This window comes from Lonchura striata, chromosome 3 (assembly GCF_046129695.1).
Source record: "Lonchura striata isolate bLonStr1 chromosome 3, bLonStr1.mat, whole genome shotgun sequence".
NCBI lineage: Eukaryota > Metazoa > Chordata > Aves > Passeriformes > Estrildidae > Lonchura > Lonchura striata.
This window is the reverse complement of record NC_134605.1, coordinates 100,897,679-100,921,063: the sequence shown is the minus strand read 5'-3', so window position 1 is coordinate 100,921,063 and position 23,385 is coordinate 100,897,679. Positions and strand designations below refer to the sequence as shown.

At 35.2% G+C, this 23,385-nt stretch overlaps 1 long non-coding RNA gene across 2 annotated transcripts in view; it reads left to right on the top strand.

Moving 5' to 3' along the window:
* LOC116183493 (uncharacterized) overlaps window positions 1–14,321 on the top strand; it is a 30,150-nt gene extending 15,829 nt beyond the window's left edge. For both annotated transcript variants that reach the window (XR_013339619.1, XR_004148127.2), the window contains one exon: window positions 14,108–14,321. This is a non-coding gene — a long non-coding RNA (uncharacterized LOC116183493). The remainder of the gene's footprint in view (window positions 1–14,107) is intronic.
* The last annotated feature ends 9,064 nt before the right edge of the window (window positions 14,322–23,385 follow it).

Here is a 23,385-nt window from a genome sequence, read left to right as displayed (position 1 = left end):
AAGTTTGAGGTGTTTTCTTCCTTTTTTCTTCTTTTCTTTTTTAAATGTTACTTTGTCTGATTAATTTCCCACAGGAATGTATTTTCTAATCTAGGTAAAAGCTTTTCAACTTTTTAAATGATTTCTCTATGCTTTAGATCATGTAATCATTGAAGATGTTATCTACAAAACATAAGAGATAATTGAAACTCCGGAAAGCTTTTTGTTTTAAGATCCTTCATAATTTCTTGGCTATGGATATTTTGATTCCCATTTTGTTTTCTTTGACAGTAAACTTCCTTTGTTTAAATAAAAATGTTTGTCTCAAAAGAGGTAATAGACAGTTTTAAATCCAGCAAAGATGAGGATTGTGAGGGTACATAGTAAAATTATGTCTTTACTTTCTGGCAATAAAAATAAAGAAATTTTGATCCAATATGTCCTGACAACTAGAAAAGGTGGCAGCTGCCCATTTTTGACTGGTTTCCCTAGAAGTGTAGTGGCCCACTATGCTAAGTGTCTACAATGGGCCCTGGAGTGATTTTCCAGGCATGAGTATTTGGTACACACATCTTCCATGCCATGGATTTATCCTGGGATGCATCCCAGCTACATTTATCCCTCCCTGCCCTGCACCCATGTCCTCACATATGTCACATAAACTCAGGCACTCAGATTGAAAGGGAACTATGACCCATGTTAATAAGTGTTTGTCCTAGTCCAAATGACCACAAAAATGGAATGGATGTTGGAAAGGAATTTTTTGGCATATACAAACAACAACAGACATGAAAGAGCTATTGTACTTTTTGTCTACAGAAGCTATTTTCAAAATTCAAGAAAACATGCAATGAATGAGGTCTTATATACAAGGCATTTATATCTTTCTGTAGAGCTTCACTGTGTGGACATATTGAATTCCAGAGTAGAGTTAAAAATGAATTTAAAATTCTCCAGGTGCATTCCTTCAGAATATATAAGCAATCTCCTTTGCAATTCTGAATGTTCCCAAATGCATTGCAAATGTTTGTTTGAGATTTTCTATGGGAGAAATCTCACATTTATCTTCCTCCTCATTGTTACTCCAGAGTCCACCAAACCCCTAAGAGGGAAAATTGCCAAAATTTGCAAGTCACAAAGGGACATGTTTTACTGATAGAGAGCAAACTGTGCAAAGATCTCATTACCATCCATAATGACTATAGAGCCCATTCAATTAGTCATAGTTTTTAATTACTCCAGCACTCAGATGAACTGCAGCTTTGCCATGGCATGGTGCTGTTCCCTTTATGTTCTGGTGATGGGTCACAGCAGAGAAAGCCCCAGCATCATTAGCCAAAGGCCTGGGAATTTGTAAGCAAAGGATGCCCTGTTGTGTGATGATCACTGAGCACAATGCCTATAATTCTGAAACACTGTGGGTTATAGAAAACAGTCTTCTGTCAACATGTCATGTAATTAATTGATAGTATTTGTTTATCTGTGTTTTAAATCCCTATCTCTTAAATTTAGCACAATTGCAATAGTTTATGAATTGAAAAAACCACTAGGAAATATTTTTATTAACTGTATCGCAAATTTACAAACAGCAAACAGCTTGGAATTTTATTTTAATTAATAAATAAGTTCTGAACATCCATACCTGTTGCATCTTCCCAGGACAATTTAGCAGAACTGAGCAGTTTGCCCTTGGTGAGCTACAGCTCACATTTCCCCATTAATATAAACTATAGTTTTAAACCAATAACCAAAAACTTTGGGTTTTTTTAAGAAAAAAACTACTGCTGATTTCCCAAGAAGCTGAATCATTTTCCTAAGTATTTATAATGGTACCATCCTGAAGGATTTCTGGCAATATCTAAGGTTTTTATATGAGGTATTCAATTAAAATAAAAAAATCCACTGCTGCTGAATTTGCCCTTGAACTGATGTATATTCAGTTAAGTAAATTTACTGAAATGAAGAATATGAGTTTTTTGCCTAATACTGCAGGGTAAAATTTGGTCTTATTTTCTCAAATGTTCACAAAGGACTAAGTAAAATTATGAATAAGTGTGTGATGGAGGAGCTCTTGAATTATACTCATATAAACAGTTTTTATTATAAATTAAATCTTAATTCTTTTTAATAAGGTTAGTTACTTCTGTGGACTCTTAAAAGTTCAGGATTGCATTTACTAAGTAATAAGCTATCTATTAGAGGCAATACAAGCATTACTTCACAGACCAGTGTAAACTGAGCTACAGTTTAGCTATAGGTTAATAAAGTAGACAGAGTATTATGTATCCTGTATAGCCGTAGTATGGGGAAGAGAAAGAAGCACAGATATCATGGAAACAAATCCAGGAGATTTATATGGAAGGGAAATATATATGAGGAAAGTATACAACCATATAATTCTCAAATGCATATCTCAAATCAGAATCAAGTCTCTTACCATCACACACTGGAGTTGTAGGGCAATTTGTATTTGTGCTGTTCTACACCAGGTGAGGCTGCTTTGACTTGAAATAAATGTTTTGCTTTGTCCCTTGACTGTTTCCTAGAGACAGTGAATATACTTATTTTAAGCAAAAGCACAGTAATAATCTGCAAGTATGCCATATGGACATTTTAATTGTTCTCTAAATGTCAGAACACCCTGTTGTACTACTTGTGTAGTTTTAAGTATGGCAAAGCAGTGAACTACAATGATACAGCCCAAAACAATAACAAAACTCACTCCATTTGCAGGGTTTTTTGTTGGCTTCAGGACTCTAGATCCTATCTTTTTTAAAGAGGTCTTTGCATATTGCTCCCAAATGCACAATCAAAAATGTCCTAGTGAATGCAGTCCAGTGACAATATTATCTTGTTGTTTGAAAATTGCAATTATGAATTTCTTCAGAAGGCTTTACTGTGAAACATCCCAGCTCTTTCAGCACTAGCTCAAAGGTCCCCCATGGAGCATTTTGTCCACAGCCTTGCACCTAAAATGGAAATGAGACAGAATGCTGATTTCTGAAGATGAAAGATTCTTCCAGAAAATTGTTCTCTATTCAGTGTCTGTGATGACATCCTCAGAAGTTTCTATGTTACTGCTGTATTCCAACAATTAAGTAAAATCATGTGTGAGCATTCAACACATAGCCCTGGCAAAAGCCTTTGTGTTCTGACAGCTGCTGTTATCAGAGGCAGTGCTGATGCCCCTGTTCAATCCTTTACAAAGTCCAGGTGGCAGGACTGAAAGCTTGGGAAGCTGGAGGGAGGAGTTTGGTGCCTTCCTCCTCACATGAACTTTGGTCCATGGTGCCCATTGCACAAAATGATTCTCCACTCATGGGGTAGATCTTGGTCTGCACCTATGCTGCCTCCTCCGCTGCTCCAGATGGCACTGGGCAAAACAGTGTAGATCTCTTTGCTATCTACAGGGTTAAAAAAAATATGTTGTTGCTTAAAACTGTAAAGAAATAACCAAAAAATTCCATCTTTTTTTTATGTGCAAGTTCTGTGAAGTATATACATTTGTCTTTTACATTCTCCCCTTTTCAACAGAAGAAGATGAAAATTAATTTAAATTCTTGTCTAGGTACAATGCTGTGGATGGGGGATTGTACAAGACAATATAAAATATAAATATAGATAAGGACAATGCACTGTGATGCCACAACAAGTACGTTAAAAAGTAACTAAACTCCAATTTTATTTGGTTTCTTCCACAATGATTTTTTTTTAATCACTTGCATGTGTTTAATACCATAATTTGAAATCAAACATCTACTGAAAAGTGAGTTTCACCTTGATTGTGCATAAGGAAGAATTTATGCACCATCATTTTGGTAACAGAAATTTTCATTCTGTTGCAAAAGGAGACCTGTTCAGCAGTGTTGTGAGCAGGAAATGCCACTTATCTTTCAATTTATTCTGGAAATAAATCAGTCACAGAAATCACAAAATGCTCTAACCAGCAGAGCTAATCAGAGGGTCACATGCCTCATATGACTGGAATTTCTGGATTCTCATTTATTGCTGATGGTCCATCAAAAATAGTTTTGTAGCTAAGTACCCTTCTATGAGGAAACACACCTGAATTTAAATTGTAAATTTAAGGAGCTTAAATTTACAATTTCTTTCTTAGCTTCTTTTGAAGCTAATTGCTTTTGAATGCCCTATGAAAACTTATTTAGAGATACTCAAGTAGTATGATAAGGGATGACTCTAAAACAAGCAATATAAATTGGTGTAAGAAAACACAGTCATGATTTCTTATTTGCTTATAGAGTAGGAGATGGCAATATTCTGATATACTGTACGTGAAATATCAGAGATGAACTCAGGGTAACTTATTCCTGTAAAATTTATTGGTTAAAATTCTGTTTGAATAATTTGGATTATATAAACAAATTCTAATAATGTGATGTTACTTATTACTTCTCAGAATAACTTCTTTAAACAGCACATATATAAAGGCATATATTTTTAAGTTTTAAAGCCAAATGGAAAGAGATTCTAAAAAATTTTTGGATAATGTCTGAAATTTTGGAAGGATCTTACAAGGATCATCAACATGCAACTCCTGGTTCTGCACTGGACAGGCCCAGGAATCACACCATGTGCCTGACAGCATTTTCACAACACTTCTTGAACTCTAACAGAGTCAATGCCCTGGCCACTTCCCTGGGAACCCTATTCTAGTACCCTAAATTCAGTTCTGGAGTGAATGTTTCATTTCATAACAAACAGAGTTAATGATCCTGAGTAAATCATCGAATTCAAGGCTAAGAAACTGAAGCACAACTAGAATCTACTCATCCAATTGCAGTTGTAGAAATTATAGAAAGGTAGCAGTCAATGCAACACATTATTTCAGTAATACTTCACCACCACAGCTATAAGACAATGGAGATAAATAAAAATTGTTCTTACAAGCTATCTCTCAAGCTTAGAACTGGTAATTTATTAAAGCTTAGAAAAGAATGTCTGAATATTTTATTCTTTTTTCCACATTTAATTTTAGATTAAAAAAAAAAAACTATTAAAGAAGAAAATATATTTTTAACTTATTTGAAAGGGTTGAAAAAGAAGAAGAAATGATGGCTTAGATGCTGATAAAACATGTTTCTGGTTCCACTTTACTTGATAATACAATGATGCTGCCTAAATAATCCTCAATTTCTTTACAAAATCTAGTGTGTTCTTTTAAGCCATAATGAAAATTACAGTATTTAATTGCTTGACAGTAAACCTGAAGATAGATGTGGTATTATTCTGTTCAAGTCAAAATAGAGAAGTCTGTGGACCTGGATTAGAATAACTCTGTTTTAGAAAAAAAAAAAAAATTCAGTGCATATATTTGCAAGAATGCAGCAATTTAAGTGTTGGCTTTCATAACTGAAAAAATACTCTGTAATACTCTACCATGTGATTATAGATTCTTTTCCCATAGTGATATAATGTATGTTATGGAGGATGAAGATAAACCAGAACATGTAACAGGTGTCCTTTGACTTCACCCAAACACACTAAGCAGTGAAACAATCAGATGCTCTGCAAAAAAACAAAACAAACCCCATTTTATGATTCTTTCCCAAAGCTGAGGTTTGTACTTAAGTACAGCTAAAACTAGAAATCTAATTCTTTTCCTGGAGCAATTTTTGAAATAACTCTTGGTTTATGTCAAAGAGTGAAAAGGATATGGCCTTTAGTCAGTATATTTTGATGGGTTTTTTTGTTTTTAAACTGCAATGCTGATTCAACAACTGTGTAAGAAAATACTTGCCTCTACAACTGAACTTTTCTGATAACACAGTTCTTAGTTTTATTGTACCAAATAGAAATGTTGTGACTTTGGATCAACATGAACGTGCTTATGAGTGTGTGTTTATGAATGATATTCTTTCCAATTACTTGCAAAAGTGACTTCATCAACAGATTTATCATCCTCTGCTTACAAAAATGGATCACCTGAGTGGTATATGAATCTGGCATTTAAATATTCTGAATTAACATGCAGAGGTACAGTAATTTCTTCTAAAAGTTAAGGGATAAATGTAACATAAGGACTGCATATTTTTATGCGAAAACATGGTTGGTTTTGTGAACATTCATGATCAAATACAATAGAATTTTATATCCATCTTTGTGATTCAATGATGCCATACTGTGTTGCTTGATTCTAATGAAGTAATTAAAAGAAAAGTTTCAGCAGAAAGAATCAGAAAAGTCTTTTGTTCTTTTGGAAAATTAGTAAAAGTCTGTGTGGAGGAAACACCTGTAGGTCAGGTATCACAGACTCCCATATGTCCTAAATACAGCTTTATCTTGACTAGAAGAGAAGCACAGAGTACAGAAAGCTACATATGGGTAAATAGCTCATGATTTTGAGTACACCCACTTCTAGTTATGAAAGTATTCTGACAATGTCTTACTCATTAAAACAGTCACAGGTACTCACATGAATTGGAGTGTTATTGATGCTGTACTGCATTTGGGAACTTCAAGCTGCAGAACAGACTCTCAAAGCATGCAATGATTCTGTTAAACTAGGATAAATATATTTGCCTTAATATTCCATTTGTTAATTTGCTTTTGTATTCCACATTTCTGACAGAGATAGCCTTTCTATTTGTATTATTTGGCTTGATAGCTTTCAGTGGAAGATGTGTGCTGTGCTGTGTCCAGAGACTGAGTAGCATGAGATTTTAGACAATGATAGTTGCCCATTTTAACCTAAACACAAAATGCAAAAAGAAGGTTTTAGTTAAAAAAGTGCAGACATTCCAAATAGTCTTCATCCCAAAGCCTTCATTATTTTGTACCACTCCAAGGTGGTACAAAACAAGCCACTTCAACAGTTTTTCAGTGATGCAAAATTATCTACACTTCCCACTCAATCCTTTTTCAAATTGCTTCTCCAATGTGTTTGTTCATCAGCTCTCAAGCCAACACAATATTATGTAAATGAGAAAAAAAAAACAAATCAACTAAAAAAACCCTTTGGATGCAATAATGGCATGCCATGGAGAAAGCCCTTAGAAAGGAATTTCTTGATATTTTTCAGAACTCTACAAAAGGGAGTTGATGCTCAGGAAAATGGTTTATAAGGAAGAAACCTAAAGGAATAAGAGATCCAGCAGCACGTTTAGAGAGATTCTCAAATACTATACAACCAAGAGAGGAAAAAAGTTATTTTAAAACAAGAATAAAATTTTCATTAAAATCACTCATTCTTTGTTAAAGGAAGATTTAAAATAATACCTGTGCATAATTTCACTTAACTTGTTACAAAAATTTTACAAAAATTCATTCTTTCCCCTGTGCCCTTCTAGCCTGAAAGTAGGACTGAGCCTGCTGCTTCCATTAACAGAGAAAATATGAGTCCCTGTAAAATAATTATTAATATCAGTGTACAAGAAGTAAGAGTACTCTACATAAACAAAGAGTAGGAATGTGGGTTGTTTTAATGGGTTATTTACCACTCCCAGAAAACAGTGTTATGCTCCTAAAACTCTATAGTATATAGTTGAAAGAACCTAAAAAATAAAATAATTCTATCACTGGGTGTGAAAAATATTTAAATACTCCATCATTAATAATGCATAGATATTTCTCTATTGACTGGTAACATAAACACTGCAATAATGACCCTGCATTTTAATCTTGTTACATTTTTAAAGTTTTTGTTCTAACTCAGTCTCTAGATATCTTTTCTTATAATACAGAAAAAGAAACAGAAATGCATTCATTTGATTACTAGTTATATTCAACTATAATTAATTATAAAAAGGAGGTAAAAAAGAGAAGCCTTAGTTTGTTATGTTTGCATTTAATTTTATAAAATAAATAGCAAAATGTAAATGAAATGTGTCTAGAAAATTGCATAGAGAAAAATAATATGGAGGGAAAAGTAATTCAGAATGAAATGAATAAAGAACTAAAACTGGATATAAACAGGGAGATATCAACAACCTGTAGAGAATAAAAAGAATGAAAGCAAGTTTGTATCAAAAAAAACCCAACCCAAACAAATCAGAATTTCAACAGAATAGTGAAAATCCTTTTAACTTGGCCTTAAGGTAAAACAATCTTTGACTTTTTAAGCTAGCTTCTTCTATACTGGCTCACCTTAACAATATTTCATTTACCAAAACTGTTGAGCAGCTACTATGCCATAAAAAAACACTGATGCATATAATCTTTGAAAGTGAGCCCATTTTTTATTCAGGGACTTCAATAAAACTTATGGATTTTTGCCACTAGGCAATCCAGTTTGACGGTTTGGGCATATGCAAACCTTTGTTTGCATATAAATCATTATTATTTACAAAGAGTTATAGAAATATAAAAAAACTAATCTTTCAAATACTGAGAACTAACTGTAGTATTCACAAAATATGCCTAAGTCATAAATTTAACTTCCTTACCAAAGAAGAGTATATTTTAATTTCTTTAGGCATATTGACTATGTTAATACAGTTGTGACTGCTCACTCTTGGCAGAATTGGTATCTTTCAAGCAGACCCTGTGCAGTTCTGTTTTGTGAATGACTGAGACAGATGTTCCTGCATATGAACAACTGCAGTTCTCAGTGTAATTTTAGGAAGAAACACTATTCTATTTCACAAACTGAAAGCTTCACTTTTGTTTTCAATTTACACTGAATGAAAGGCATCATACTAAAAGTTAATGTTTCTTGATGTGGCTCTCATTGTTTAGATTGAAATAATGCAATGATTTAGACTATTGCCAAAATGCTTATGCTGTCAGAGCTCCCCCACACAGCTGTGGTGACACTGTAGTTATGGCAGCACACAAAACTTTACAGAGAGGAGTAGTGACATTCTACTTGACCCCAAAAAAAGAGAAACATCCATGTTCAAAGTAAAAAGACCAGTAACTCAGAATTACATGTGTTGTGTCTATTCTGTGGTGGAGCTTGAACAAATCATGAACACCAGAGGTACTCTTCTGCTAAAGTAACACATATACATTTGCTACCACATACTGAAAGGCTAATTTTAAAATCCTGGGATCACATAGAAGAAGTACTAATAAATCTTAGCTCAAACCTAGCCTAAACTGCATCTGTACTCAATTTTAATCAATGGAGAGGAGTCTAATTTAAAGTTTTGGTTTTGTTTTGTTTTTTTTTTTTCTGACTACCTCTTAAATTTGTGAAAGATTTCATGGTGCATTTAATATAACTGTTGAATAGAGAAAGACAGATGTCTCCACAGGTTTATGGGACACATCTTAAGCAATTTATCTAAAAAGGGTGAGCTGGGTTGCCTCAAGGCTGTCATGAATGAGTGAACTGCTGTCCTCACAGCACACAATAAGCCTGTGGAAGTGCCTGATTTGCCAGAGGCATTGGAGACAACCAGCATATTCTGACTGCACAAATTTGCCTGCTTTCAAGACCATTTTTAACCATTCCAGATGTGTTTTGTAAGGTGTTTCTTTCTAATGAGCATAATGGAAGACCAGCCTCACTGGACTAAATTTGTAAACACCTGTTTGAGTGTGTCTTTCTACTAGCACCAGTTCCTCTAGAATAAATCACAGTGTAGTATAAGTCTTTAGAGCCCCACTGTCTTCTCCTTCCCTGTGCCTTTTCTTTCTCTCTCTCTTATGCATAAATAAGTTATTATTAAAAAAATACAATTTTCAGCAATTATCTGGACCCCCATGTGAACTAAGTGATAAAAAAAGTAAAAAACAAAATTAAAAACATGAAATTAGAATCATTAATTTCAGGGAAGCTCAAATATTTCACAGCTTTTTATACTGATTACACAGCTAATTATACTGATAAAAAGTGCAGTAGACATTAAGGTCACTTTAGAATAGGGCAACAATAAATACCTGTAAAAAATGTAGAGTAACTAGAGGTAATAACATTATTCCCTTTGATACTTACCTTATCTTTACTAGTAAATATAAATTAATTTTATATTAATATTATGCCTTCTTAATAGAAGTTGAAGGATTATGAATCACAATTAAATGTCTTAGAAACGCTCAGGGGCACAAATCAAGGCTGGAAGGGACACTGCACTCTAGCAACATCATGCGAAGTTAACCAGATCATACATCCAAAACATTCCTGGCAGTGTTACAGAGAAATAAATACAATTCTCAAGCAAGACCTTGTGCATCAAACTTCAACAGATCCTTAAATTAAGAGACTGATTTTCTGATCCATTTAAAAAATAATCCTATCAATGATACTGTGCTTCAGTAGGAGATAATCTGTTTATACAGAGACAGACATATATCTCTAAGCAATTGTAATATTATCTTAGAAAAAAGCTTTGCTGAACATAAATATACTTTTCTACAACAAAATCAGGCACATATAAAAGAAAATTAATCAGTCTAAACTAATAACAATTATACATAATTGCTTCACTCTTGGCTCTCAGCTCTAGTATCTGAGCTGCTGTGCTTTGCTGTTATGATATTATTACACACAAACAGTGCTGAAATGCTCATCAGGATATGTGCCTGTTAATCTGACTCCACTCCAGAGTAAATCTTATCTGCTACACTATAAAAAGAAAATATGGATAAGGTTCTAACCAGAGCACTCTTTTACTTTTCGCAAAAACAAACTATCAGGAATCTCAGGTAATGCTACATGGTGCAGGTAAATATTTCTTAGTTAAAGAATGCAACTGGATGCATCAAGTGCAACATTTCTAATGAGTTCAGTACCTATAAAATAATTACACTTTTTTTTTGTTTTGATTGCTTCACTACTGGTGAATACAATGGATACATAGAACTAATATGTTTTCACCAGTAGTGCAGCAATTAAAACTCAAAACATAATATAGTTCTGAGATCACTCTCTGATGAAATAAGATACAGAACTTATTTGGAATGTTGTATTAGATCAATTGAGAATACTTTCCATGAAAGTAATTGCACTACTGAAAGAGTTAACTACTATTTACTTGAGAAAGGAGAGGATTTAAGATTAAAAATAACTAGGGTAAAGCAAGGATGTCTAGAACAAAAACAAATATCCTGCACAATAGGAAAAGTTTTAGATATTATTTTATACCTAATAGAAAAATAGGAACAAAAATAAAGCAAAACACAAGGAACGAGGGAATAAATATTGATATTGCTGCAGCAATTGACTTGACATCATAATCTCTTGTCAAGCTGCACAGTGTCTCTTGCTCTTGTGTTGAAATACAGCAGCTCCAAATGTCATCCTAATTACACTAGTGGAGGAAAATGTCCTTAGGGAAATACAAAATGGAAGTAAACAAACAGTTTTCCCATGCTGTGGGAATGGCACTAACGCTTCCATATTAGTGTCAAGGAATATCATATTCCACTTGGATTTAAAACATTAGCTATTGTTTATCTATTTTGTTGTTTTTGTCTTTATTATACTTTATAGATATGTACATCTGTGATGATGATGATGATTCTCTGAAAAAAATATTTGCTATTTTTCAAAATCTATGTTCTAAGCAAAATATATGCCCTATTAAGTTCCAGATGAATTACTAAAAAAGAAAAGTATATGTCATTATAATTCTTTATTTTAAAATATTTTCTCCCTTATTGAACATGAAACCCTGTTTTCATAAGACTATTTTTTCTAACATGATTCTTGTGAATCAGGAACATATGATCAACTCCTTTAAACAGATGAAGAAGAGAGGCCCAGAAAGAAAAACTCTGGAGTTTCAGAAAAGAGACATGGCTACTCTTACAACAGGAGACAAACCCAATGCAATTCCTCCTGGAATGGGGGTACACATAAGCAGAGATAAATTTCCTTGCAGAGGTCTAAAAGGACACATTTCCAGATGGGGCAGTGCTATAAAACCAAGATATTTTCCACCTTTAGAGAAAAGAAAATGCAGTAGCTATAAAAATAGAAGCAGCAGCAGTAATAGTAGCAGCAGCAGCAGCAGTAGCTGTAGCAGTAGTAACAGTAGTGATAAGAGCAGTAATAGTAAAGATTGTGGCTTTGGGTATTCCCTGGAGTGGCTCTTCCTTGACTGGAAAGAGTTGCAGTGCTACAGCCCAGTCTGCAGATCAGAAATTTGCTGGAAGGGACAGTGTGATGTTGACAAGCATAAAGAGGAGTTCATCATGTTTTTCTTTGCTAAATTCTTGCAGAGGGAGTTTCTACGCCTGTGTGCCACAGATGCTTGTTTTCATACATACAGCCACTACACAAGCTTTTATCTTTATTCTAGCAGGGCATTTATTTTTGGTTCTAGGGGAAGTTGCCCACAGAAAATTACTGTGCTCTCCATAGTATGGACAACTGATCATATTTTACAGAGTGGTTCACATTCACTTTCATTATAAAGCTTTCAAATCACACAGGAAGGAAAGTTTTTCTCAAAAGTGGAACAAAAAGGTGCTATCTCCATATATCAAAATTATTTTCTTAGTGGAAAAGTTGAGAACAATTTTTGTCTTCTTTGTAATAAAAGGTCAGAGGACATGATATAAGAAAGATTTTTTACTTGGTTTGAATCAAGTAAAAAACTTGTATTTTTCTTCTCCCACTTCTTTCAAAAGTTCCCTAGTGCCAAACCAATTCAGGTAGTAAAAGGCCAGCATGTTCAATGCCCCCATTAAATTTCTGTCCACTAATAAGTGACTCAGATCCTTCTAACCCCTTCTGAAAAGGATGTAAATTTGAGACATTTCTTGCGGCTTCTTTCCTTTCCCAGCTAGCTGACATGAGTATCCTTACATCATTTTCCTCACATTTGCTCAGCACTGGACCAGGACGGGACCCCCCCAGTACAAGAGAGATATGGAGGTACTGGAGAGAGTCCAACAGAGGGTGACAAGGAGAAGGCTCACGGGGATCTTATTTATGCTTACAAACTGGACAAAGACAGCTTCTTTAAAGCAGTGTCCAGTCACACGACCAGAGATACTGGGCACAAACTGGAACACAAGATCACAACACTGAACATCAGGAAACACCTTTTCTCAATGAGGGTGACTTATCACAGGTCATCCAGAGAAGTGGTGGGATCTTGGGCCATGGAGATATTCAAAAGCCACCAGGACACAGTTCTGGACATGCTGCCCTGTTCAGGTGGTACAGTTTGACTAGATGACCCCCAGAGACTAGATGACTTTTCAACCTAAGCCATTCAGTGATTCTGTGATTTCTGAATAGAAGCCTTAAAAATAACATTAAAAACTGTATGTCTTATTTCATTGGTACTTCAGTTAGAAATGTTATCTATGGTCTTAAATTTATTCGATTTTCAGATATAAACCTAGCCTATAAATATGTAATATTTCCAGATAAAGGATTAAATATGAAAAACTATATGCTTAGGACAAAGAAAATATTTCTTCTGTTATTTTATTTACAATAGGAAGAATTTCTTCTACTTGCATTTTTTAAAATACCTTATGATATGCAGTATTTTGAAAAATTAAAAAAATATGTATGTGGGTATATGTTTGAACACTTACACAGTATGTGCATATTATCCAACAGTGGGCCATCTAATTCAGACAGCACATTCTATTTCACTTTACTATTATGCAACTATATAATGATAAAAACTGTAATTTCACATTGTTTTCTATACTTGTTCGGGAATTAAGTTCAGTAGATCCTTTGAAATGAAGAAAGATTATTTTATTTTAGAGGTCATTTAATCTTCTTCTGTATGTTTGTACAGTATAGATCATTGATATGATGAATCTTGTATTCCCTAGTTTTATAGAGAAACAAAGACAATTTCAACAAGTGCAGCACATTTTCAACCAAGCCTGTGTCTACAGAGCAGTTATAAATGAGATGTTTTGTGGCTGGAAACCCCACAGAATTTTTAAAGAAACTGCAATGTCCAAAAGCATGAGAGCCATCACACAAAAGTAAAGATTCCATCTCAAGAGATAGCTAACATATCTACTTCTACTAGTTCTACCACTATCTATCTTTATTTTAAACATTTTCTGCCTTATGAACTGGCAGAAATAAGGCTTTAAAATTAATATTTTAATTATAAAATAGCATATGCCTGTTGCAGTAGTGACTGAAACTGATACTCTGTGCATCTTCATAATGTGTTCCTGATGACAGTAGCCTGTAACCCCATGATGTGACTCAAGTTTTGACCTTTTTGCTCTTACATAGGTACAACAGAGTAGCCCTTCCAGCTCCAGTAATGGACTTGTGCATGCCTGGCATCTTGAAAATGCGCCATGTTCCAGCTGGCACACTTCAAATGAGACTTGGCTAATACATCACTGGGTCAGCGAACTTCTGATCACTGGTATTTCATTTCATGCTAACCGGTGTTTGAAGCATGATCAAAAGTTGTGAACAGCTGAAATAAAGAGAATAACACTATGATCTCCTGTTCTATTACTTTTTTATGGTATATATTTTCAGAGTATTTTTTAAAGTAAAAGTGGAGCACAAGAGATGAAGTAGACATTTTTTCTTGCAACTGTTTGCTCTCAAACAATAACATTTAGCCCCCAAAATGCTGTAAGGATTTTACACTCTGCCTTTGAAAATCTGCAGGGGAAATACTAATGTTGGATTTGCAGATTTAAACCCTATTTATGGCAAACAAATCCAGCAACTTATTATTCTCAGAATGAGGAGGTCATACCCTCATGTTCCATCTGCTCTTAGTTGCACTCATTCCTTTTGCTAGGGAGCCAATTACACTTACATGACCCAAGAAAGTAAACCAGAAAAACTATAGAAAGCTTTCTTTTTGGTTACAATGGAATTGAAGCCTTTAGGAAAAGGATTTCACATTCAAGATGATGAGAGGAGGTGAGGTGCTGAAACAGTGAGCTATTGAGTCAGCTGCTCCCTGGATCAGGTCTTTTTACACTGCAGTATATCATGGCTGCATTATTTTCACGGAAGTATTTAATTAATTATATATATTTATTACATTAATCACATCCATGAAAGTGTAAATGAAATCCTTTCATGCTCTCAGATCTAAATGCCCAATTTTGAGATGTTGGGACTTGTGTCTTCCTATTCAGGTGTCACAATCCTGAGTTTTTTCTGCCATTTGTACCAAAAAAACCTTTTGATAAAGTATGTGCTGAAAGAGATATTTCTTTTCTGTGAGGTATAACTTAAAAAGCTGATGTCAAAATTTGTTTCTTTTGCTTCTTTTTGAGATATCAACCCAAATCAACTGGTAGCTAACTCTTCCTCCTGGGTTGTGGAGGGTTGTTCAGCTTCATTCAGCTGAAGTCCTGTTACTCTATGTACCATAACCAGCAGCCTTTCTGTGCTGGGTCACAGAACAACCTCTCTGCCTGCTTGTTAGTGTTCATTGTATGTGGATTTTAGTATTTTTTCTATATGTTGTTGTTTTAAAGGTTTCAAATATTTGACAGCAGCTAAGTGTAGCATCAGAGGATCCAAAATGTGGTTTAAAATTTATAGGCATACTATAAATAAGTATTGCTTATAATATGGAGATGATTAATAAAATTAAAAAAGCAGAGAGACGTAATTTGGGATAAAAAAAGAAATTAGAGGGATTTCAGATAGAACTGTTCCTTGTGGGGCTTTGGCAGCAATGACAAAGTGATAGCTGGGAAAAAGGAGGAAGAAAAACAATCACATAATTATTATTATATTTATCACACAAAAAAAATTTAGCAATTTCTTCTCTTTGTAGATAGTGTTTCCTTAAATTTTTCAAAAATTTAAAGAAAAAAAAATGTATTGTTAGTGATATGGGAATAGGGTAAATCTTTATCTCTCATAACTCAGAAAAGTCAAAGTCTGTAAGCAAGAATTCAGCTAATGTCCAGTGTTTGTTTTGTACTTGTAAGTCACTATGTTCCTGAACAGCAGCATTAATTAAAGAGAAAGCCAAGTAAAGAATTTTTAAGCCAAATGACAATTGGAGAAACAGGCCAGCTTACAGGGTTTCACAACCTTCTTAAATCTTTTGTATTCTCACTGCCTCCTTGAAAAGCCCTGCACATATTCACACACTACAACCTTAGACACATCAAAGACAGTGAACAGTGTCAGTCTTCCCATCCATGAGCATTTGCCTGACTAGCAGATGAATTCAATATGACAAGGGTCAGTGTTTTTTTTCAGATCCTGTCAACAGCAATTTAAAATCAGTGAAGCTGGTTAACATTTTTATTTCCTGAGGTAGCCAAAATTATGTCTGTCATCTAGAATGTCTTTAACCTTGAAGTCTGACAAGTGAACCCCTGTACTTTTGATGGCCTAATTAGCAACCTGTTCAGAATGCCCAAAGTGACTCTTAGGATGAAAGGTTAACGTCGTGGTTGCTTTCTTTCAGTCTCTTCAGGAAAACTTAAGGAAATCTTTATTTTATCAGGTATTTTTGCATAATCAATTAATCACATGCTCTGACATTGTGATTTAAAATGTCACCCAAATGGTCTGAAAATTATATTTGTAAATACTAAACAGCAGTTGGTTATGAAATTAGATGAAATGTCAGGAAACATTGCCTGAAGTTTTTTTTCTTAATGAATTCCTTGACAGTGTTAAAGTCATTGACAGGCAGTAGGCAAAGTACTTTGCAGAAACCAAATATAGTCAAACTAGAATCAGGTAAATAGGAACTGGCCTGGGTATGCTTAGAAGTTCATCTATTTACTTTCTGCTTATATCTAATGACAAATGATATAATAGTTTGAGGGAAGGGACCTTAAAGATTATTTAGTCCAACCCCCTGTCATGGGCAAGGACACCTAGAATGGGTTGCTCAGAGCTTCATCCAAGCTGACCTTGAACACTTCCAGGTGTGAGGATCCCCAGTTCTTCTGGGCATCTTGTTCCAGGGCGTCACCACCCTCCCAGTAAAGAATTTCTTCCTTATATCTAATCTGAAACTTCTCTCCTTCAGTTTGAAGTCATTCCCCCTTGTCCTGCCCCTACAAGGTAAAAAGGTCCTTGCCACCCTTCTTGTAGGCTCCCTTCAGGTACTGGAAGGCTGCAATTATATCACCCTGATGTCTTAATTTTTCCAGGCTGAAAAATCTTAATTCTCTCAGCCTTTCCTCAGAGTAGACATGCTCCATCCCTCAAATCATTATGGTGATCTGCTCTGAACTCACTCCAACAGGTCCATGTCCTTCCCATGCTGGGGACCCAGGGCTGGGTGCAGCACTGCAGGTGGGCTCTCACTGGGGCAGAGCAGAGGGGCAGAATCCCCTCCCTCCCCTGCTGCCCACGCTGCTTTGGATGCATCCCAGGACACGTTTGTCATTCTGGGCTGCAAGGGCACGTGGCTGGGTCATGTCCAGCCTCTCACCCACAGCACCCCCAAGTCCTTCTCAGACAGGCTGCTCTGGATCTCTTTATCCCCCAGCCTGGATTGGTACTGGGGGCTTCTGTGCCCCAGCTGCAGACTGCACTTGGTCTTGTTGAATCTCATGAGATTCCCATGGGACCAGCCATCAAGCTTGTCCAGGTCCCTCTGGATGGCATCCATCCTTCAGGTGTGTCAACAGCACCACTCAGCTTGGTGCCGTCGGTAAATTTGTTGAGGGGGCACTCACCTTCATCTACATCATCACTGAAGGTATTAAACACTGGTCTCAGTAGGGATCCCTGAGGGACAGCACCTGTTATTGATGTTTACTGGGACTCTGAACTGTTGACTGCCCTCTGGATCTGATCTTCCAACCACTTTCTTTTCCATTTAATCATCCATCCATACTATATTTAGTGGATAAGGTAATCTTCATGGATTGCTACCTAAAGACATTGACAGTACAGCTCTAATATCTACTGCATATAATGTACATAATGTGAACAGTAGGGAAAGAAACATACAAATATAAAATGCACAGAAGAGAAAATAGAAGACAAATAAAAATAAAAAGACAGAAAAATAATTTCAAACAACAGGATTAAGGTCCTGTCATCAACTGCTATTGAATATAACTTGTACAACTACAGACCTGCAGAGTTATATCTCTCTTTTAACTTTAACTCTCCATATTCATATGATTTTGTCCATCTAATGAAAAGTTTGGTAGAAAGAGTAAAAATAATATTAAATGTATTCATATTAGTGAATATAATTTGCTAAAAAGAAAAAAATCAGTAAATAAAGTTGCTCTGCTATTTCCAAAATTATATCAATATAGAATTATACCCTCCTAATAAATTCCATAAGCATGACATGGAAAATAAGTTTAAGTTTTGAGATTAGATTGTGATACCACATATAAGAAATTATCCACATGCATGTAATGGGTCAGGCAGAAATGCCAGATGCAGAAGAGTCATGGTGAGAAAACTGGATTGAGGGCAGATGTGAACATATGTATAAAGGAAAAAAAACCACTGAAAGTGCATGGAGGAAATAAAAAAATGTAACTATAATATAGGCAAATGTTGGTCTGGGTTAGAGGTAGAAGGGTCATGCTGTGTCTGGTCCTATTTCTCTTCCCTTTCTCTTCAGAAATGATGATAATTTGGAGAAAAACTGAATAGGAACTATTCCAGCAGCAAGCAGGATTAAGCAAGCATAAATTGCATAGTTTCACTGAAATTAATGGACCTATCTGAGGCTTTTATCCGGGCCAATGAATAGAAACACGAGAAGACTTTGACAGCTGACAAGGGTGTTAGAATGAGTCTGGTTTCTTTTATAAAAGGAAAATAGTAATGAGCTTGAACTCTGAATACCTATCTGATACAAAGAAATGTGATATTTTCTAGTTTGTCAGTCTTCAAAAATAGACTGCAAGAACACTGAAAATAATGTGTCTACATTGTCAGGTTTCTGGTTTAGTGATTAGTTATTAAAAAACTTTTAAAAATCTGAAAGCAGCACCTGTCAGTTCTTGGTCTCCCTCTCTCTATCAGCATAAAAAATTGTGTGTGCATTTAAAATTTTCAAATGACAAAGGCAACAATAGCATTAACTGCATAAAACATATTTTAAATTTCATTTATATGGAATTGTCCAATTACTGCTGCTTATAATAATATATCTTTTTATATTTTTTCCTGTATGCTAAAGACCGTCACTTCATAAGTCATGTATTCTCAATGTAATTTCTTTCTTATCTTAGTGACAGGGACAATACTAGACGCATATTAATTTCATTTAATCAGAAAACACATCTAATTTCTGCATGGCCTGATATCTGTTCTTCCACCCATTCTCATGGAACTGGATGACCAGTTTCACCAAAGGGTTTTCCTCTTCTTCTCTTCCTAGAATGAATTCTTGGACACAGAATTCCAGCTCCTCCATGAAGGTGGGAAAAAACATTTCTTCTTCTAGAGTGGTTTTGAACACCAGAATGCTCCAACCATGTTCCCAAATTACCCAAGCTTTCTTGGATCAACTGCTGTTCAAATGTAGTACACTCAGAAAGAAAATAGTTTTAATTCCCACTTAATAAAGCAATCAAATATAGCTCCTCTTGAATGAAACAAGAAATGCACAGGTTATGATTTCTAGGTGAAAACTGCTCAAACATTAAACTTCATGAGGCAAACCCACTCCCATAATAATTTCAATTATGAGAGCTCAGTTCAATTTCATATGTGGAATTTCTAGGCCATACAAAATATAATTATGTTTAGTAATGTATTTACATGAATACCACCTAGATTAATAAATTTCAAGTGAATCCTGTCTGCAGATTTTTAAGAGATGGATACTTATAGAAATAATTTTATTGTCATAATTTTCACTACTCATATTTAATATAAATTGTCCACTTATTCTGCAACATTCTTGCTAAAATTGTATCTCTTAGAAATAGGTTATCCATTTTTTTTCTGCACTATCTTCACAAATCATGCACACAGAAAAAAAAAAAAAAAAAGCTGGTTGCTAAATAAACTCACAAATAAATGTTAATGTTTCCAGTCCCTTTACTTATAACTCCTTGCTTCCAGCATATTTTTTCAGCTTTGCAGGGAAAAATTTCCAGATATTATTTGGAATAGATTATATATAGATTCATGTGACTCTGGTTGGCTTTTTCTGTGCTGGATATACTCCCAGATTTTTAATTCATGTACAACTCAATTTGTCATTACTCTTACATGGTGAGATAAGAAGTAGATGCATTAGGGATGCTGGTTGAGTAAGATGCCTTAGAAGGAAACTAATAGATGTGATAATGTGCATACAAAACTATCAGCAAGGCAAACGTTTATAGGATACAGCAGTGGTGAAATGGAAAGATAAGGAAAGACAAGTAACATTAGAACAGAATGATAGTGAAACACTATTCCATAAGATCATGCAAAAACATACTGTCACGTGAAAAATCATATAAAACCTTTGAGCTAGAAAGCAACAGCATTTGATGATGTTATTGTGTTGGCAATATAGGCACTCAGCACAAAAAAATTATCCATAATATAGGTATGTTAAATAGATATTTAGTAGATATTAACCAAGCTAGAAAGATCTTGGTTCCTTATCAGAGTTATATTTTTCCCTAGTTTCTGTAGTGAATTTCTACCTGGATTTTAATCATTCTAGAGCATGATCAACTGATTTTATTGCATGAACGATTTTCTCCTGCAGTGGAATAGAGAAGATAAACTTTTCAAAATGCAATAGGAAGGTCACTTCTCTTTATTCAGGATCAGATAAAACTGCCTTAACACCCAGCTCTGAATAATAATTTCAAAACCATTCCATTACTGAACTGCTTTCAAGAAAATTCTGGATTCTAAATATATATCCTTGTAAATTTTAAATATATGCCAAATGAATCTATAGAAAAATGTGTGAATTTTTAGCAAAATAATATGCCCTTGGTTATCCAGACCAAAACAGTTTTGACCCATCCCCTGAAGGTGAGGGTAACTGAGGATCTTGTTAATAGACCCCTTAGGGCAGATAAGAGTGAAACAACACTGAATGATGATGTTTCTATCCACTGAGGTGGATAGATAGATAGATAGATAGATAGATAGATAGATAGATAGATAGATAAGGTTCATTAAAAACAATTTTCCTGCAATGGAAAGAGGTATGTAGTCTTTTTGGATATCATTATCAATAGCAATATAATAACATAAAAGTAGAAAGATATCACCACCCATGGGCCCAGTGGCAAGATTTGATTGTTGTAATTTCATTGTCTGCTGGTTGAAGTGATGGTGGCCTCATGATCCCTCAGGGGTGGAGAAAACCCACGAAGCACAAATTTCATATGCTCAGGGTCGGATCGAATGCCCAGGTGTGGGAGGGATCTTTGATAGTTTATGACACCTTCTGGACATGATAGCTCTTTCACACCCAGAGTAGTTTTGCTGGTTATGACCCATCAGAAGGAATGAATATCTTCAGGCCTATGTGTGAATGTCTAGAAGCCTTCCCTGAAGGGAAGTCAGTTGTGTAGGAGACAACACTGATGTGATAAAAGTCATTATTTCACGTTGACAGGATCTGCCTCTTCACATATTTTGGCTCAAATACCAGCAACTAACCTCCAGTGGTGGTTGCAGGATCCCTCTGCACCTGGGCTTTTACCTTGCACATCATCAGCAAAACACCCTCTTTTTTGCAAATGGTCAATTATTTGAGTCATTAACCCTTAACATTTCAGTCTCTCACACTGTCAGTGCATCAAAAGCAAAAAGCTGTATCTCATCTATCACAATGTCAGAATGTGTCTCTGAGCTAGAACTGTGGTCAGCACAAAAGTTAGCCTGACTAATTCTCCTACTGATGCTCATAAATTATTACTTCCTTGTAGGGGTGGGATACAAAAGGCACCAAGGGATCTTAAGGCATGAAAAATCTATTATGATTCTAAATCATAGTCAAAAATCCATGTAATGTCAAAATACTCTTCTAAATTAGAGGCCACAGATGGAAGAACTTGTAATTGATTGTCTGTCAGAGTTGAAATTAAGATACAGTTTAATTACATTCTTACAGCAAATATGAAGACAAGAAATGTTGCAAAAATCTGTAATTCTGAAGAAAAGGTTGCTATCAAAAAACATATTTAAAAAATGGAGGTACTTATTGTTCTACTAGTGATGTTCTAATCATTTCAGCTATATAGGTAGACATAAAGAAACACTACATGTCCAGTCTGCAGTGCAATTTTCAGGGGGCAATTTTGGGGCTTGCTAACTGCTTCTGACCAAAGGGTGCTAACAGAGCTCATAGGCACTAGAAATTGCTAAGGTTAAAATTGACTAGATCTTACAGAAACTTTAGAAAGGAGTCTTACATGAACAAAAGTGAACAAATAACACTTGGATGTAAATACACTATTTTTTTTCCTTAACAAATTTGAATAACTGTAATTAACTCCTCATTGCTTTTTAATGTCACAAATGCTGCCTCCATCATGGAGAGGTGCCTATATTTCAAGTAAAGTAGCTGAACAGCTTGAGATAGATTAAAGTAATGGGTTTTCAGTCTTTAACTCCAAGACAAATAGATAGGTTTTAGCACTGAAAGCAAAATAAACACAGCGGCCTCCAGGAGATTGTTTCAATGTTCTCTGACTTGTTTTGGAAATATTTTCACCCTCTCTTAAAAATGGTCCTGTAAGATTTGAAAATTTTGTGTTCAAATAAAAAATTAATTGAAGTCAACAGAGGAACCCTTGGAAGTTCCTCCATCACCAATGAGAGGACCTGAAAAGGCAGTAGGGTGGGGCCCGGGACCCTTCTTACATTGTCTGTCTGCAGCCTTGATTGCAGTCAAGATTAAACTCAGGCTTTGTGTGTGATGTGAACACTGAAGCCCAGAATCAAGAAATCAATTATATCTGAGTATTTATTTGCTAAAACCATATCAGGAAACAACAGATTCCAAGTACAACATGTTTAGCGCAAGTGAAGCTAATGTCCCCACTCTTCTGTGAAACCATGCTGTCCTGTTCAAGCTGGCTGCTATTGGTTAACAGCAATTATGGAGGTATTTAAAATCATTAGCCTGTTAATGTTGTTTAGGAACATGAATTGGTGGTGGTGGGCTTGGCAGTGCAGGGTTAATGGCTGGACTTGATGATTCTTTAAGTCTTTTCTAACAAAAGCGATTCTGTTATTGTATGATTCTGTGATTCTGTGATCAGGCATAGGGTGAGAGGGAGTTTGTTTATGCAGGCCAAAACCCTGGATAAACCAAAACCAGCCATTTTTGATTAGCAGTTCAGTGATCAGGAAAACCACATACCACTCCTTATCCCTGCATCTTGATTTTTTCATAACCAGGGTAGATGATGTCCAAGGCCATGAACATTGTCTGGAATACAGTCAGAAGAAATGTTTTAATGTGAATTTGAATGTTTAAAATGTGGATGTTAAGAGAGGTTTGCTGTTGAGAGAAGTCTTGGACTCCAGTTTAACAGACGGTGTATCCCATCAAGAAAGTGGTGTATCCCATTCAGCAAGTGGTTAAACAAACCTGTGGAGAAGTAAAAAAGAAATTA